Genomic DNA, 15673 nt, shown 5'->3' with positions numbered 1-15673 from the left:
CCAAGGGTGTTGATTGTGGATCCAAGCAAGATGAAATCACTGACAATTTCAATCTTTTCTCCATTTGCCTACTGGCCTGGTGGTTAAGATTTTTGTTTTCTTGATGTTGAGATGAAATCCATATTGAAAGATTTTATACACTTCTCGATCCTTTGCAACAAACACTTCGGGTCCTCCTCACTTTCAGCAAGCAAGGCTGTGTCATCTGCATAAAGAGGCTTGTTGATCAGGCTTCCTCCAATCTTGATGCCACCCTCTTTTTCACAAAGTTCAGCTTCTCAAATAATTTGCTCACCATACAGACTGAATAGGTATGGAGAGAGGATACAATCCTGACACGTACTTTCCCTGATTTTAAACCATGCTGTGTTCCCTTGTTCTATTTGGACAGCATCTTGGTCTAAGTATAGATTTTGTAAAAGCACAATTAAGTGTTCTGGAATTTCCACTCTACTCAAGGTTAGGCCTGGTTTGTTTTGATTCACACAGTCAAATGCCTTTGCAGTCAATAAAGCACAAACACACATTCTTCTGATATTCTCGGTTTTCAGCCAAGATCCATCTGACATCAGCAATAATATATCTGGTACCAGAGACTCTTCAAAGCTCAAGCTGGAACTGCTGGCAGTTCTGTTAATAAGCTGTTCTGGTTTTGGATGATCTTCAAAAATATCTTAATCACATGTAATAATAATGGTATTATATTAATTCTTTCTTGGGAGTAAGAACAAACATGGATCTCTTCCAGTCAGTTGGCATTTTCTGGTGACTGAGTGGTAAGGAAATGTGCCGTCGATGCAGAGGTCCTTGATTCTAATCCACCAATGTCCGCGAGCTGATTCCACCTCACTGCGAGGCTCCCCTGGGTTTCTGAGGCTACAAATCTTTACAAGATGAGATTAACTCATCTTACATCTTAAAATGGCAAACAGATTTGAACTACCGACTTTTCAGTTGTTCCAGAAGAAAAGGTACCTCAAAATGTGTGGCTATTTTATGAAGACTCTTTTATTAAATTTACTTCTGGACAGGGGGAAATTAATTCCACTGATTCATGGCTCCTGCTTTCATTTCTAACAGAGTGAGCACGACTGTCAGGATCTGGAGCACCACTGTAAGAGGGGCTGCCTTAGCGGACAAAAGACATGACTGGGATACATACTTTTGTTTGTACTTATGTACAAGGCAAAGTTAATGGCACTGGCTTTGGGGTTCTCACCACTGCAGCCTGGTATGGTAGTGGCAGGAGCTCCGACCCATGAGGCACTGAGGACAGAATGTGCCCAGGCAAGTAATCGCTCCTCCCCCAGCAGGTCCAGAGGCTCCACCAGTGCCTCCACAGGAGAATGACGAGCCATCTCCTCCTGTGCGATTTACAGCCTCCGATAACCCACCGGAGGGTCGGCTAGGAGTCGGTTCTGACTTGACAGCAATGACTTGACTTTGTTCGAAGGCTGCTCTGGTGGCGTGAGGCAGCTTTGGTCTCAAGAGAGTTATGCTGTCATCCCTCTGCCGGTTCGAATCCACCAGCAGAGAGACAGATGGGCACTCTCCTCCTGTGCATCTTACAGCCCTGGAAACACACTGGAGGGTCAGCCAGGGGTGAAATCCACTTAACAACCGCCATGAGAGAGAAGCTGGTCTGCAGGCAGAAAGGATGAACTGCGCTTTCCTTGAAGCACAGAAATTGCCGGTACAAGTCCGAACCGGTGTTAGGAGCTTTATGGAGCTAAAGCACCACTGCGGACGTCAGCTCCCCACCAGCCAAGTGACGCAGACGTTAAGTTCTAACCCACAGCATCACTGTGCTGCATCACTGGGCCCCTCAGAAAGATGCAAATCAAAATAACGCACCATTCCATCCCAGCAACAGCAAAGGTCAATAAAAGGAAAAATCAAACACTGGCAAGGGTGTGGAGGGACCGGAACGTGCAAACACTTCTGGTGGGACTGATAAATGGAGCAACCGCTTATGGGAAACAGCCTGGCGCCTCCTTACAAAGCTGGAAACGGAAATACCACTTTTATCTAGCAACCTCTCTACAAGGCAAACATCCTAAAGGAATAAGAGCCGGACCACGAGCAGCTGCAAGTGCACGCGTGATTTCCAACAGCAAAGAGCAAGATGGAAACAACCTGGGGGGCCCCGAAACATAAATGGCTAAGCCAGCCGGCAGGGGTGCATATGGACACCTTTGCAACATTTAAGAAAAGCAAGAACCCGAGAACCGCCTCCGCCCGTGATGAACTGGTGGACGTCCTGCTGAGTGATGTCAGTCGGCTACAGGAGAGCGGCCACTGTGTGTGTCCACAATCACAAAAGTGCAAGGACAGCTTGCCCATGAGGGACACGCTCACCACCAGGTACTATGGACGGCAGACGAGAGGCAGGATAGGGAAAACCACCACGCTGACAAGACTCATATTACAACACCTTATTGGACAGAACAAAGGGGAAAGTAATTCAGCTCAGAGCAAGCGGCACAATATTGCTGAGAAGAAAGAAGACAGAGACATGCACAAGGACAGAGACCACATGACACCCACCACCTTGCACTGTCAAGAGTAACAAACACTCGTCTACAAGTGAAGACACAGGCAAGAACAGAAATGGGCGGGCATAAGGGACTCCCCTCAAGACCATACACAGACTTGGCAGATGCTATTCCTGTATGTATATGATTGGAACATGGAATGTGAGAAGCATGAATGTAGGAAAACTGGACACTGTTAAGACTGTGATTGGGGTGGTGGGAGACGACGAGGTTGGCACAGGATAGAGCAGAGTTTAGGGCTCCTGGACACAGGGTCACTATGAGTTGCAAGAGACTCGATGGCACATAACAACAACATATGCTGTAATCACATCTACATACACAACACACCACGGACCACCAAAAGAACAAATGGGTCTGTCTTAGGCTGAAACCAAGTTTCTCCTTGGAGGTGAGGATTCTAAAGCTGTGTCTCACATACTTTGGGCACGTGGCCAGGACAGACCGATCCTTGGAGAAGGACATCATGTTCAGAAGAGTGGAGGGACAGTGCAGGAGAGGAAGACCCCGCATGAGATGGAGTGACAGGATAACTAGGGTAATGGGGGTAGATGTGTCAGAGTCAGTGAGACGGGCTCAGGACAGTGCAGGGTTCAGAGCTGTTATACACAGGGTCGCTCTGAGTCATGGGCAACATGATGGTACATAACAACAACATACAGTAAACAGGAAGCAGTCATGTAAACTTAATCATAACCAAATATGTCCAGGGGAATAAGTGGCTAGATTGGGGTCTCAGAATAATAGTTCAAGGAATGGGGGTCGGGGGTGGGAAAGACCTGGTGTCTCAGTAACCATCTGGGGGGAAAGGCTATCAAGGTTGATTGGCATAACACAATCTGTGAAGAAAACCAAAGAAGTACAGAGACAACTGGTTCCATGGCCAAATGGGCACCCCAAACCTGAGCCTCCATGATTCTGAGACCAGAAGAACTGGATGGGGCCCTGCTACCACTGCTGACTGTTCTCAAAGAGTTCAAGAGAAAAGCTCCTGTAGAAAAAAGAGTGAACAAAACTGAAAATCGTGGAAAGGACTCATCAAGCTTAGTGCTCTGAAAGACTAGGGGAGCCCCAACTGTGGCCCTTAGTTGCCATTCAACCTGAAACAGAAATGACCCCCATAACCCACCTTTTAGCCAAACCACAGACAAGCCTGTAAGATGACCAGCAGCGGGAGGGAGGGACACACTCAGAATAATACATGTTTATTGTATTTTTTTGGTTATTATTTGGTTGTTTGATTTTTCTCGCATGTAAGATTTTAAAAGACAGCATTTGCCCAAGAATAAAGCTCAGAAGTCAGGAAAGAAGAGGACAGAAGGATCAAGGAAAATCAGAAACAGGGAGAAAGTGGGAAAAGAGTGTGAGTGTCATCATCAATGTCATGAAACAGAACGTATGCAAAGGGAAAACCCATTTGCTCTGGAAGTTTTCACTCAAAGCACAATAAAAAGGTGCAGGGTAACGGCTTTGTTCACAATAGCAAAGAGCTGGAAACAACAACCAAAGTGCCCATCAACAAACGAATGGATAGAGAAGCTCTGGTATATTCACACAATGGAATACTATGCTGCACTGAAAAACAAGGAACTTATGCAATATTATTCAAAATGGATGACCCAGGAGGACATTATGCTGTGTGAAATATCTCAAGTCACAAAAGGACAACTATTGCATAGGACCACTATTATAAAATGAGACTGACATCAGGGTTGAGGGAAGACAGAAAAGGAGGGGAGGAATGATGAATACTGGATTGAAACAGATGAGGGAGAGAACTGTTTAAAAGGGACATATGAATGGGCATTCTTACATTACATTACAGAAGTCCAGAGTGAAGGCTGCATAGTGGAGTGGACTCTGGGGGAGGGATTGCATTAACAATGAAAGAATTTTTCTTTTCAAGGAGAAGAGTGAATTGAGAGGGAGGGGGTGGGCAGGGAGAAAAGTGCAACAATGAATGACTGGAAACCCTAAGTCTGTAAACTTTCATTAAAATTGAAAAAAAAAGATGCAGGGTAGTTTGGTTTTTAATTGTGGTTGATGCTATTTTTAATTATTTTAAATATGTAGGGAAAAGAAATTTTTTCTTTTGTTCTGATAGAATTTTGAGTCTCTGAGAAACTGTTTTCTCTTATTTCTTTTCTTGGGAATATAATGATTTTAAGTAAGAGGATCAAAAGAAGTTTTTTTGGTTTTGTTTTTTATCTGAAATAGTAGGTTTTATGCATAAATATCTTTAAGTCAGCTCTCAGTCAGTGGACTATTTCTCGTAAAATTAAAACTATACTGCTATTAAATACACATTCATATAACACAGCCAAATCAGAATAAGAGACTTTTTCTTAAATGTGTAGGAAAAATGGACAGTCAGTTTTAAATAAAGCCAAAAAGAAGAAAAATGTCAGCGTGCCACTGACAAAACTTCAAACAAGAAATCATCGATTACGTGGAAAAACGAGGACACTTGTACGGTGCTTGTTGGAACGTGAACCACATGGCTGCTGGGAAAGAGAGTGGCCGTTTCTCAAAAGGTTGAGCACAGCATTACTGTCTGACCCAGCAAGTCCACTCCAGAAAATATATACCCCAAAGAATTTTTCCTGTTTGTTTTTTTTTTAATTGACATTTTAATGAAAGTTTATAAAGGACTCGGGTTTCCAATCGTTCACGGTTGCACATTTTCCCCCCTGCACCCTCACCCCCCCAGAACACTTTTTTTCTTTGAGAAAAAAATTCTTTCATTACAATCCTCCCCACCCCTAGACCACTTTACTATGCAGGTCTTATTCTGGACCCTTGTCATGCCAACAATACCTAACTATATATTCCTTTTATACAGTTCTCTCCCTCATCTGTTTCATTTAATGCCCTGTACATTATTTATCCCCTCCTCTCAGTTTTCCCCCAACCCCAATGTCAAGTCCCGTTTTACAACACTGGCACTCTAAAGTATTTGTTTTTTTGTGACTGAGATATTTCACTCGGAATAATGTCCTCCAGGGCCACCCATTTTATATAATAATTCATGAGTTCCCCATTTTTCAGTGCTGCATAGTATTCCACTGTGTGAATATACCACAGCTTCTCTATCCATTCGTTTGTTGATGGGCATCTGGGTTGTTTCCAACTCTTTGCTACTGAGAACAAAGTCGTGATAAACATGGGTGTGCATACCCCAAAGAATTTAAAGCAATGACTGAGATACACAGAGAGTAATGCTCTCTGCAGCCTCACTCACAGTAAATTAAAAGGCACAAAATTGCCTGTTAGAGATTGAACTGTGTTCCTAAAAGTGAGCTGTGAATCCTACAATCCTTGTGATTGTCCCCTGGTTTGGGAACGCATGTCTTTCTTGTAAGAAGTCCTGATGGTGCAGTAGTTACGCACTTGGGCTACTAGCCCTAAGACTGGCAGATGAAACTCACGAGGTATTTTTTAAGAGATGTGGCATCTGCTTCTGTAAAGATTAAAAGCCCTCTGTTGTCCAGTTTCCCCCAACGTGGAGGGATCCTGCCCAGTGGGCTTCAGGGGCTGTATATATTTTAGGGGAAAAGACTGTCCATCTTTCTCCTGAGGAGCATTTGGTGGATGTGAACCATCAACCTTTTGTTTAGTAGCATCACACACTACAAATTATACCGTGAGACTTCCTCCATGGAAAGATTAACTCAGAAACTCTAACTCATTGCTGTTGAGGTGGAACCAAACCAAAGCTAACCCTCCAGCAGGTCTTCCGAGACTGTAAATCACAAGGAAGGAGACTGTCCATCTTTCTCCCACAAAGCTGCTGACGGATCGAGGAGACAGAAAAGCACAGCCTGAGGATTCGAGCGCGGCTCCCTGGAGACTCCCTGCGGCCACCAAAGCTTCCCTCTGTAACGTTTATTGTCTTTCTCTGTAAAGATTGTTGCTCTTTTTGTTGTTATGTGCTGTTAAATCACCTGCAACTCACAGTGACCCTATGCACAGCAGCTCTGAAGCCTGTCCTGAGCCTGTCTCACTGACTCCGACACACCAACACCCACTGCCCCAGTTACTGTGTCAATCCATCTCATCTGGGGTCTTCCTCTCCTGCACTGTCCCTCCAAACTTCCAAGCATGATGTCCTTCTCCAAGGATCGGTCCCTATGCCCAAAGTATGTCAGATGGAGCTTCAAAATCCTAGCTTCCAAGGAGAAACTCGGTTTCAGCCTCTCCAAGACAGACTTGTTTTCTTGGCAGTCAATGGTATGTTCAAGACTCTTCTCCAGCACCACAACTGAATGGCATCAATTCTTTTTCTGTCATCCTTAGTCACTGTCCAACTCTCTAACGCATAACAAGTAACTGAGAAGACCACGGCCTGGATCACGTGCACCTTAGTCTCTAGAGTGACATCATTGTTTCTCAGTACTCTGGAGAGGTCCCTGAGCCTTGGAAGTCCCCTACTCTGTCCTATATGGCCACTAGCATCCAGAAGGACTTAAAGATGATGTTCCTTTGTTATGTTAATGAGGAAGCATTTTAAAACGTTTCAGCAAGCAGAAAGAACACGGAAACTGGGGTAGAGACGCCAGGCCTCCTGAAGATGACCAAGGTTAGAAGCTAGAGAGAAACACAGACCTTGGCCCCAGAGCCCACTGACAGGCCTTCCCTCTACAACTCAAAGCCCAACTAATGCCATCAACTGCAGACCATCAGACTCATAGCTGACCCCCTAGAGAGCTTTCCAAGGCCGTAAACTGCACAGGAGGAACCAGTCTATCCTCAGAGTTGCTGGTGGATTCAAACAAAGACAGATATGGCCTTTGGGTTCAGCAGAGCAACTTCCTACAGATAACTAGGGGCTAAGAACCATCCCCCTAGAGCCAGTGCACCGAATTCAGACTTCCAGCCTGCCAAGCTGTAAGCCCACCACGTGTCTGTCAGTGTGCATAGTGTTATACCATCTCCCAGTTGTGATGCTGGGCACTGTGCAACTGGTATTTCAAACACCAGCAGGGTCACCCTTGATGGATAGGTTTCAAAAGAGCCTCCCATTAAGACAGACTGAGAAATAGGACTGGCCATCCACTTCTGAAACTCTATGAACAATGGGAGAATCCTGCTGGATAGGGTGCTGGAAGACAAGGCCCTCAGGGTGGAGGGCGCTTAGACTGTGACAGGGAAGAGCTGGGGCCTCCAAGAGGCGTCCGTGGTAATGACCCACATGGAATAAAGCTTTCACCCAGTGAAGGACCGTCGTGTACTGATGTGACAGGGTCGAAATGAGGAGAAACAGCTGCAAATATCCATTAATAATTGGAATATGGAACATAGGAAGTATGAATCTAGGAGAACTGGTGATTGAACATAGGAAGTATGAATCTAGGAGAACTGGTGATTGTTCTATACTGTACAGTCAGAACCAACCCATAGCTGACCCTCCAGGGGGTTTTCAGAGGCAGTAAACTGCACGGGGGGAGACCACCCATCCTTCTCCCGTGCAGCAGCTGGTGGCGTGGAGACATGCCTTCAGATGCGCAACACGGCTCCTTATCACGAGGCCACCAGGGGCTCCCTTAGGAAAACTGGTAGTTGTAAGTAAGAAATGGAAGACATAAAGATCAACGTTTCTGCCTGTGAGTGCTGGGGTGGACTGCCACCGCCATTGTTAATCAGACAGTGCTTTGGAAATTATTCTCAGAAGCAAGCAAGCCTTGGAAAGAGACATCATGCTGGGAAAGGTGGAGGGCCAAAGAACGAGAGGAAGACCCTCAATGAGAGATGGACTGACAATGACTCCCGTGGTGCACTTGAGCTTGGCAGAGATCATGATGACCGAGGACAGGGCAAGGTTCAGATGTGTGGCTCACAGGGTCGCCCTGAGTGCACCCGATGGCACCTAACAACAAAACTACAAGAAAATAAACTTCTAGGGGAGCTCTGGTGGCCTAGTGGCAAGGAGCTGCAACTACAATCCCAGAGGCGCACGGTTCGAATCCACCAGATGCTCTGCCGGGTAAGGAGGGACAATCTCCTCCTGTACCAGTCAGATCTGATTTGACGGTACACGCACACAAAAATAATAAAATAAAAATTTTAAAAAAAATTAAAAAAAAAAGAAAATAAACTTCTATTTGTTAAAATCCCTCACTAGCTGTATTCTGGTTATTGTCACACTAGTCCACTAAGAAACGCAACTCAAAGCCAGTGACAGATGAAGGGATAAACAAAAAGAGGCCTACGTCTACAGTGGAGAGATGTTGTTGTCATCAGGTTCTGTGGGGTCGATGAGGGCTCACCGCGACCCCATGAAAACAGATCTGGACATTGCCCTCTCCAGTGCCACCCTCATAATCTCTGCCCTGCTCCGGCACACTGCTACATTGTGTCAATCCACACACTAACTGGAGTATTACTCAGTGGTAAAACAGGCTTCTGAGACATGTTACCATGCACTTCTGACACATGTTACCATACAGGTGATTCCTGGAAACACAGGCTAGACACAAAAGAATAAAAAGGATATGATTCCATTTACATGTAATGGGGGGGGGTGTTTCCCATGGGTGGGAAGGGAAAACTGGGAATGAAAAGAAAAAAATCTTTCCTGTCAAATTTTGTGAAACCTAAGAGAGTTGGTTCTGTTTTCTATCAAGCCCATGCCTGCCAGAACTCAACAGCCAAAGTCTTCACTGGGTCGGGGCTGTAGCAGGAACTAAATGAAACATGTCTGATGCTTGGAACAGCGCCTGCAGAGCCAGGGGTGTAGTACTCAAGGCATCTCTGGGTGAATTTCCACATTCAACCTTTTAGTCAGCAGACCAGCAACATCAACCACTGGTACCATCTGGGACCCCAGATTTTGTCAAAGGATATTTATAAATATATACTAAAAACACAAACCCAACATTGAGCTGCCGCTGCTTTGAGGAAAGTCTTTAGAAATCACCACCATGGCGGAAGACATTAAGACCAAAATCAAGAACTACCGAACTGCCCCTTCTGATAGCCGCTTTCCCAACCAGAACCAAACCAGGAACTGCTGGCAAAACTACCTGGATTTCCACCACTGCGAGAAGGCAATGACTGCCAAAGGCGGCGATGTCTCTGTGTGTGAATGGTATCAGCGCGTATACAAGTCCCTCTGCCCTCTGTCCTGGGTGTCAGCCTAGGATGACCACAGGGCAGAAGGTACATTCCCTGGGAAGATCTGAACTGGCCCACCTTACCTCTCTGCCGGAATCTTAAATTGTGACTTAACTAATAATAAAGACTTACTGGAAAAATGTAAAAAAAAAACAAACCACAAACCCAAAAACAATCCCTGAGCCTAATCCTAATACCTCTTCTTAGGGATGTGAGATGACTTCTGTAAAGTCGAGAGGAACTGCAGCTCAGCTGAAACTCAAGTGTGACTTGGACGTGTTCCTCTGCACACGTTGCCTTCCAAACGCTAGCACTGATTACCATCCCCTCTAACGAAGAGATCTGTGCACACCTCTTTAATACTAAGTACATATTTTGAAACTCGGACTCTCTTAAGTCCTCCCGTGTTACAAATCACAAGGAAATATATGCACTAAAAAGTGAGCATCTGTTTGTTTTTAATAATGAATTTTATTTGATGGGTTTCAGGAGTGGGATGCATTTGCTCTTTGTAAAGCTTATGCCATCAAACACTCATTTCTTTCCAATGCTCTGATGGGTTAAAAAAAAAAATCATTGTTGTCAAATCAGACCTGACTCACAGCTGACCTTCTCCTGGGATCTGAAAGCTGTAAGCCGCGTGGGAGACTGTCCACCTTTCTCTCTCAGAGCACCAGATGGATTGGAGCCGCCAGAAGGGCACACCCTCTGGTTAACAGCCCTGTGACTGCATCACCCGGGCACCTCGTGGTAACATTCACTCGCTCATTCTGTAGGTCGGAACAGACTCAGAGCTGAAGCTCCACTGGGTTTTCAGAGGCGGTAAGTCAGTCACACACACAGGAAGAGCCTGCCCACTTTTCTCCCAAGGAGCAGATGAATAAGCCACTTGCCTTTGGACTGGCAGTGTAACTCCTCTCCCACAAGGACACCAGAGCGCCCTATGGTAAAATTACCAAGTAAATGCACACCCATGTTTATTGGAGCTTTGTTCAAAAATAGCAAAGAGCTGGAAACAACCCAAGTGCCCATCAACAAAAGAATAGATAAAGTAGCTCTGGTATATTCACATAATGGAATACTACACTGTATTGAAAAACAAGGAACTCATGCAATATTATACAAAATGAGTGACCCTGCAGGACATTATGCTGAGTGAAATATCTCAATGACAAAGGGACAAATACTGCATAGTGCCACTGTTGTAAAACAGGACTGACATCAGTGTTGGGGGGAAACTGAAAAATATGGGATAAATAATGTATACTGCATTGAAACAGATGAGAAAGAGAACTGTTTAAAAGGGATATGTGATTAGGTATTAACTGTCATGATAGGAGTCCAGAGTGAAGGCTGCATAGTGGAATGGACTTGGGAGGAGGGATTGTATAACAATGAAAGAATTTTTCTTTTACTTTTCAAAGAGAAGGGTAAACTGGGGGGGAGGTTGCACAGGAAGAAAAGTGCAACAATGAATGAATGGAAATCCAAAGTCTCTGTAAACTTTCACTAAAATTAATTTTTAAAAAATTTACCAAGTAAAAGTCTTTTCAATATCAAGCACAAAATGAAGGGTCGCTGCACTGGCTCTCGCCTGGAAAACTTAGAACAACAACAACAACAACAACAAAACCACTATAGCTAACTCAATCCACCAGCGTGCTGTAGGAATTACAGAAAAAAGAGATAAGCCAACGGTTTAACCTGTTTTAGGCACTTTGCATTTGTCATTAGTCCTTGTCTCAACCTGCAGCGGGTACCATTCGTGTGCCTTTTAACAGAGAAGGAGACGGGCGTGAGGGAGAACAGGGCCCTTGTCTGAGCTCTGGCTCCCAGAGCAGGACCGGCTCATGGGCGCTCAATGCACACTTGTTCACGCCATGAATCGGGAATGACTGCGAGGGTCCCTTCCTGCCCAAGCCCAGGGGCGCCCTTCACAATGGGTTCCACCCAAAGTCATCCTGAATGGGATCCTGGGTGCCACACAAGGAGGGACGGTTTGAATATTCACAACTCTGTCCAGCGCTTATCAAAAGCAAATGAGGAGGGAAATACAAACATCAAATTGGGGGTTATCTCAATCCTGACAATGACCATCTGACAAGTAAAGGGGGGGGGGGGGGGGCTGTTTGCCTGGCTCAACATCAAGAGAGGCCTTCAAGGGCAAATGCATGGCCAAGAGCTGGGATCCAGAACTGCTGTCCACACCCCACTCCAGCGGGTGCTGGGGTGGGGGAACCACTGGCCCGGCAGGTTAAAGGACCAGCAGCAGCAACTACTTACTGCTTACGACCCATCATGGTCCCCAGTCAAGCACTTCACAGACCCATCCAGTCCATCCTCCCACTGAACCACTCTACGCTTCACCAGTGCCCGTGCCCGCTGGGTGCCGGGCACACCTGGACCTCCTCTGAGGGCACTAGAATAGGAAGCAACAGGGGGGATTAATCACCACCTGGGGCACCAGCTACACTAGAAAGGATGACGGGATGGGCCAGTGAAGGAATGATGACCAGTCTGGGTGGTCAGGGAAAGTGTCCCTGAAAAGGTATCCCTGCCAGTCAAAACATAATCCTGGACACCTCCCCCATCCTGAGCATCACCTCTTCCATGCAGCCTCCCTAATCGTTGACTCTGACGCCTCATCTGCACTTTCCACTCAACTAACTCAGTCAAGTCAGATGCGACTCATAGCTGACCCTCCATCAGGTTCTGAGACTGTAAATCACACAGGAGGAGAATGCCTCACTTTCCTCCCCCAAGCAGCTGGTGGATTTGAACTGCCTGCCTTTGGGTTGGCAGTGCAACTCCTTATTCACTAGGCCACCAACGCTCCCTTGTGCCTGTCCAGTGTCACTCTATCAGCGTCCATGTGAGGTCTACACGGAAAGCCACAGAGGGCTGTTCCCAGCACACCACACCCCACCTCTGCTCCATCTACTTAGACCTGTTTCACCTCCAAGACTGGAGAGGCTTCTTTCAAACATTAACTCCCGACCACAGGGCCCCCAGAAGGGATTCAACATCTTGCTGAACAACGAAGGGCAATAGGCCAGGCAGTAACGTTGTTGTTATGTGCCATCGAGTCGCTTGCGACTCATAGCGACCCTATGTACAACAGCCCTAAACTCTGCTCTGTCCTGTGCCAATCGCATAGCCTCTGACACACCCATCCCAATTACCCCAGTCACTGAATCAATCCACCTCATAGAGGGTCTTCCCCTCCAGCGCTGTCCCTCCACCCTCCCAAGCATGATGTCCCTCTCCAAGGACCGGTCTCTCCTTACAATATGTCCAAACTATGTTAGAAGAAGCCTCAGAATCCTTGCCTCCAAGGAGTTGTCCAATTTAACCCTCTCCAGGATGAATGTGTTTGTTTTCCTAGAAGTCCATGGTACCCTCTATACTCTTCTCCAGCGCCACAGCTCAAAGGCATCAATTCTCCTTCTATCCTCCTTGGTTATTGTCCAACTCTCTGATGTATAACAAGTGATAGCAAAGACCATGGCTGTATCAGACGCACCTTAGTCTCCAGAGTGACACCATTGCTCTTCAGGACTTTGGAGAGGTCCCTAACAGCAGACTTTCCCATCGCAATACATCTTTTAATTTCCTGGCTACTGGGGACAAGAATAGTGCTTCTCAAACCTACCTGGACCTGTTTTTTAGGCTCTCACTCACCCTCTCTGTCAAATTGGCCCCATTTCTCAGACTGCAAGGCCCAGAGAGGTCAAGCGCCTTGTCTCAAAACACACAGCCAAGTGAGCCACAGCTCCGAAATGCAAACTCGAATCCAAGCTGTCAATCCAAACTGAAAGCTTGTTTCAAATCCCTGAAAAGGGGCTCTTAGCACCTACATCCTCCCGACTATCCCGAAGGAGTCGCTCCCAAACATGGCATCTTCCAGACCATCTCAAGATACTCGCCTGAGAAGCCTAGGTTTTAAACACATGCCTTCTTCTGGAATATAAACTGAGGCGGTGGTGGAAAAAACAATGCTTTTAACAGCAGTTATTTCCCTCCTCCCGCCCCCACCTGCCGACGACCTCCCCCCATTGAGGGACACATGGTTGGAAGTTACTACCTGCGAAAAACTGGGGGTCTTATTTTTTTTCCCTGAAAATTTGAAACGTGAATTTTTTTTGTTGCTTAAGTTTTAAGTGGGCTTTCGTGACTACCGAGGGGGCTGCAGAGGCTCGCGTGCAGGCGACACTGGACACAGGTGAGCTTTCCCCCAACTGAGTCCCCCAAATGGCATCCTGCAGGTCAGATCCGCTAAGATGCAGCCAGGAAAGTCCCCGGGTCTGCTCATTGTTGCCGCCGCCCAGGAGAAAGAAGGCGAGCGAGGCTGGGCCACCCGCCGGTCCAAAGGGGAGGTGAGCTTTGTCCGCCGACCCCGGCGAGAGCGCGCGCGAGGGGCGCGCGGCCTCCACGCGGCCCGGGCCCCCCTTCCTGCGCCCGCCCGCCCCGCGGATCCTGGAACCTCCGCGGCCTCGCTGCACTGTGGCCTGGACCGCGCGCGCGGCGGCGGGCCCCGGCTTCTTGACCCTCGGGCGCCGCCGTACCCCGGCCCCACTCCGGGCGCCGGCGGCCCCCTCCCCCCTCAGGGCTCCAGCTCCATTCAAACCGTCTTCCCGAGGCCCGCGCCGCGTTCCCCCCCGCCGCCCGCGTTCCTTACCGGAGCTGCCGCTGGCGATGCCTTCCCGGCGCCGTCCCCGCCCCTCCGCGCGGGGCCGGGGGCAGAGTAGGTGGCTCGCCTCTCTTCGCGAAACAAAGAAACTGCCGCCGCCGAGCGAGGGGGAAGCCGCGCGCGCGCGCGCCCGTCGCGGCCGCCCTCCTACCCCCCCCCCACCTCGCCGCTCGCGTCCCCGCTGCGCGCGCCGACGTACCTCCCTCTGCGGACGTCTCTCGAGTTCCGCCGGCGCCAAGCCTCGTGCGCGCGCGCGCCCGCTCTTCCGCCCCTCGCACGCGTGCGTGCTCGCGCGAAGCTAAAGAGAGGAGAAGTGGCGGAGCTCGGAAAAGCGACTCGGGCTGGAATGCTCCTGCGCATGCGCATAGGCGTAATCCTCCGCGCGGCCGCACAGAGTCGAACATGCGCAGAGCGGATGTCACTGCGGAGGCTGGTTGGGGGATGGGACGGGCGTCCCCGGAGATCTTCAGGCAGGGCCAGTTTAGGGGCCTTTAAACTGGGGGACACACACTGAGAACCACTCGTGAGTGCAGGAGACCTCCTCACCAGGACCAGGGCTGCACAGGGTCACCCGCAGTCCTAAAGCGAACTTGAGAATCTTTTATCCTTGCCCCGAAGCAGTAGAGCCTGTTTGGTGAGGCCAGAAGGGGCTCGACTTTCTACACCCACTAAATGCGGTTAAATCAGTAGAGTTGTTGCTATTAAGTGTCAATGAGTCGCCTATGACTCATAATCACCCTGTGAACAACTGGTCTGGGCCCTACCCTAGCGTGCACCATCCTCAGCCTCTGGATAGGCTTCAAACACATTGTAACAATTCCTGTGTCAATCTAGTAGAGGGCATTCCTCTCTTTAACCCTCCACGATTCCCAGTATGATGCCCCTCTCCTGACAACATGCCCAAAGTACGTGAGAAGAAGTTCCACCACTCTGGACTCTTAAGAGCTCTCTGGTTTCTCTGCTTCCAAGACAGACCTGTTTATTGTTTTGGCCGTCCATGCCGTACTCAATGCTCTTCAACACAGCTCAAAGGCGACGACCCTTCTACTGTCATCCTTATTGATTGCTCAACATTCAAAGACATAAATTGTTTTGTTGAGTACCATCTAGTCGAAACTGACAGATAACTGAACAGCCAGCTGGCCCACTGACTGGAAAAGATCGGGGGAGCTCTGGTGGCCTAGTGGTAAGGAGCTGCAACTACAATCCCAGAGGTGCTCTGCCGGGGAAGGAGGGACAATCTCCTCCTGTACCAGTCAGATCTGATTTGACGGTACACTCACACAAAAATAAGAAAATAAAATTAAAAAATTAT

At 47.8% G+C, this 15673-nt stretch overlaps 1 protein-coding gene across 1 annotated transcript in view; it reads right to left on the bottom strand.

Annotated features, from left to right (window-relative positions):
- The window catches only part of SMARCA4 (SWI/SNF related, matrix associated, actin dependent regulator of chromatin, subfamily a, member 4), a 125183-nt gene extending 110634 nt beyond the window's left edge, over positions 1-14549 (bottom strand). Inside the window, exon 1 of the mRNA XM_006898784.1 lies at positions 14347-14549. The gene's annotated coding sequence lies outside the window, so the exon portion shown is untranslated. The remainder of the gene's footprint in view (positions 1-14346) is intronic.
- Between the last annotated feature and the right edge of the window lie 1124 nt (positions 14550-15673).

This window comes from Elephantulus edwardii, unplaced genomic scaffold, assembly GCF_000299155.1.
Source record: "Elephantulus edwardii isolate Elephantulus edwardi_28Jun2011 unplaced genomic scaffold, EleEdw1.0 scaffold00237, whole genome shotgun sequence".
Lineage (NCBI taxonomy): Eukaryota > Metazoa > Chordata > Mammalia > Macroscelidea > Macroscelididae > Elephantulus > Elephantulus edwardii.
The sequence above is the reverse complement of the archived record's forward strand: the minus strand, read 5'-3'. Positions and strand labels throughout refer to the sequence as shown.